At 50.1% G+C, this 3547-nt stretch overlaps 1 protein-coding gene across 1 annotated transcript in view; it reads right to left on the minus strand.

Moving 5' to 3' along the window:
• Positions 1-3547, minus strand: part of PHRF1 (PHD and ring finger domains 1) — a 70779-nt gene that overhangs the window by 62965 nt on the left and 4267 nt on the right. The window lies entirely within an intron of this gene.

Raw genomic sequence — 3547 nt, forward strand, 5'->3', positions numbered from 1 at the left:
ACTTGGTTAGGTCCAATAATGGTATCAGCAGAGTGAATATGTGGACAAAGCTGGCAACGGGGTTTGTTGCAAGGGAAGGTACAAGGGTTGGTATTAGTGTGGTATGTCCTGTGGTTGTTGTTGGTAAGAATCATCAATGTCATTGCTGTTAATCACTAGAAACCACAGATAGTACAATGACGCTTACCCTGTAATTTAGTAACACCTGTCAAATAAAAAGATCTATGTTTCTGTATAATGTCTCTGTAAGCCAAAGCTAACTATTGTCCTGATTGTTTCACTTCTCATATTTACATGACAATGATTTGTAAACTTGTTAAAATTTCCTAAATAAATACATCATTCAAAAGTAAATTATTTGCTGTTTTGAGCAGTGGATGTGTACCACCTCTTTCAAAGATGCATGTGTTGGCTAGCACTGGCTCTCTGTATTACAGCATGTGGTATCTTTAGTGTTGCACAGTGAGGAAGTGTACTTTGGCTTCTGACTAAAAACCACCTATTGTCTTCACACTGTGGATTTGAACCAACTCCAAGCTTTGCTCTCCACTGTGTGTCACGCACAGCTAGGCACTGTGATAATTAGAACTGCAACCACATTCCCATCAGAAACCCCATTCTGGAGAGTTCACATCAGGGCTGTAACATTTATCTCTGGGGCAAACATTAGCAAAGACATCCAGTAAGGAAAGATGGTGTAATGAGCTACATTTTAGAGTTTTTGAAAACCTGAAAGCCCTGGGTTCAACTTTCAGCCAGGCTGTGTCAGCCCTTTGTCTTTCCAGTGAAAATAAACTTAGCTCTGTGCACATTACTGTGTAAAAGCCTTTATCCTGCATTCTAAAAGATGCCTGCCTATAAAAGTACATGGCTTCCTTTGAAAGGAAAAGGACATGATCAAGTGCCCCTCCACCCCGTACTGTTGGATTGTGTGTAGTGTGCTTATTAGTGGACGGTTTTACCATAAAGCTGTCTGCATTTTTGGTGGTGGTGTGTATTGTGTGAATGTTCTTAACACACCCTGATATCCACTCTAGTGGATTTACTGAAAATGAAAGCAGCTTGCTACCAGCTAATGGAGTTCCTCAAGAGATGGAATATGCTCAAGCTTTTGACCTCTGCAGGGCAATCTTTACATTTTCTGAAAAATTCTCAGGGAAGTCAATGGGCCTGATTCTGGTCTCACAATGCTTTTACACCCATATAACTCAATTTGATTACATGGTATTAGTCATTTATACACCAGTATAAATGAGAGCTGAATCAAGGTAAAAGGGAGTTTTGCTTGAGTAAGGAATGCTGTATAGGACACTACATATGAAATATAACATGGAATTTTTAAAAAAAATTAAAATGCTATCACTGATTCTAAGCCAGATAATAATAATAATATAAAGAGAAAAACTTAAAAAACAACAAATTGTCTGGTAGCAATTCAAAGACTAACAAAATATGTAGCTGGTATCATGAGCTTTCACAGGTACAACCCACTTCTTCAGGTGACCAGAGTGTTGGAAGTCCAGATCCAATGATAAATAAGGGAAGGAGGGAGGCGGGAGGGAGAGGGGAAAAAAATGAAGGGGAGGAAGAAAAAAAGACAGTGAGTAGATAAGCTTCAGAGGGGTAGAGTGAGTCTGTAACAGGAAAAACTTAAAAAACAGTCTAGTAGCATCTTAAAGACTGAGTAGTTATAAGAGGCTGATAAGAACCATTAGTTAGCACTGGGAAAGGAAGATGACCAACACCAGATTCTAAACAGATTCCAAGAACCATTAGCACCTTCATTGTTTGGTTGGCTGATAATTTGGGACCCATTGGATATCCTAATTCAAACGGTAGGCATGAAAATTCAACTTGTGAATGAAGTTAAGTTCCAATTCTTCTCTACAATCATTCTACAAGCTAAATACACAGGAATGGCAAGGACCTAGAGCAAGCAGGGAGCCTGCCTTAGCCCTGCTATGCCGCCAGACTTTTAGCAGCCTAAAATGTCCCAATTTGGCTTTGTTAGCTTTTCAGGACACTCCTGGACATGGGAGACAGGTGCCATAGGTAGGGGAAGGCAATCCTTTGCAAACAGTTTCATCTGGCCCCGCCCATGCTCTACCAGAGTCCCTCAGGCTTCCTCTCCCTGCCTGCTGTTGAGGCAAAATGCAGGACAATGTAGCACTTTAAAGATTAACAAGATGGTTTATTAGATGATGAGCTTTCGTGGGCCAGACCCACTTCCTCAGATGCTGTTGAGGTGCCTGGAGTTGTAGCAGGCAGGCCGCTGCAGCGCCATGTGGCACCCACTGGCTCTTCAGAGCTCCAGGGCCAAGGGAGGCTGGAGATGCACTATCCCAGGCTGAGCGCGCTATGCTGGGCTACTGGCCATAGTGGGGGAGGAGGCTGGACACTGGTGGGCATGGAAATAGCAGGGTCACCCAACCGCCCACGCTCCCAGAGTCTCAAAACCCTGTCAATTAAGGTATCTGACCCTTTAAAGGGATGGTCCCTAATCTAGCTTAGTATCGCATGACCAGGGACTTGAACTCCCTCTCCCCAAGGGGTGATGTTTTAGGGTCACTTTGGAAGGTTATGGTACGGCACACGATCAGCGCATACATCCGCGGCACCGCTTCCCCCCAGCTGCCTACGTGCACTGGGCACGGCGTGCCAGTCTGGAGCACTACTCCTAGTCCAGTGCCTCTAAGGGGCTCTGCGCGGTGCCCGTCACCCACAGGTCGGGTCTCCCTGCAGATTAACTACTAGGCATTGCCCCCCTCCCCCGCAACTTTTACTGGAGAGCACGCGACGCGGGCTGGGGGAGCAGGCACCGCGCGGGGCAGAGGCGCTGTCTGCCCTCCGCAGCCCAGGCGGCGGGCGCTGATGTCCCCAGCCACAGGCGGGCGGGCGCGCGCCCTGCCCAGGCAGGAGCAGGAGGCTCGCGCTGCAAAGGGGTGCGCAGCCCCCGGGACGCCGCTGCACAAGGGACCCCTAGCGGCGCGCGACGGGGCAGCTCCCGCCGTCCCCGCGCGCCACCGCGGGCTTGTCCCGCTGCCGCTGCGCTTGCTACGTGCACATTGACACTGTCCTCATGGCAAAGCCCAAGCGGACCGTACCACTGCGCAACCCCGGCAAGGGGGGGAGGGGGAAGTTTCCTGATGGGAGCAACCACCCAATCCTGGGTGCCGTCCTTCTCCCGGACTGGGCGCTTTCCTGGGGACCAACCCCTGGATGGGACCGTCCACTGCGGGGAGCTGGGAGTCGGCTGCCGGGGGACACGACGTGAGGGACGGTTCGACAGGTACAAATGGTTCCGCCCTAAACTAAGGACGTGCAGAACCGAACGCGCTCGCACCCCGCACTGTAACTGGCAGGGGAGGGCAAGGGAGGGCCGTCCTAGCCCGCTGTGCGGAGGGGTCGCCCGCTGATTGGAAAGCGCGACGGGGGGCGGGGCCCCCGGGCTACCGGGCGCACTCCCCATTGGCGGGCGGGGGGCAGCGCGTCACAATGGGTGATTTGCATGAAGCGGGAGCTGGCCGAGAGCGGGGGGGGGGGGAAG

Source organism: Pelodiscus sinensis, chromosome 5 (genome assembly GCF_052426305.1).
Source record: "Pelodiscus sinensis isolate ZL-2025 chromosome 5, ASM5242630v1, whole genome shotgun sequence".
Classification (NCBI taxonomy): Eukaryota; Metazoa; Chordata; order Testudines; family Trionychidae; genus Pelodiscus; species Pelodiscus sinensis.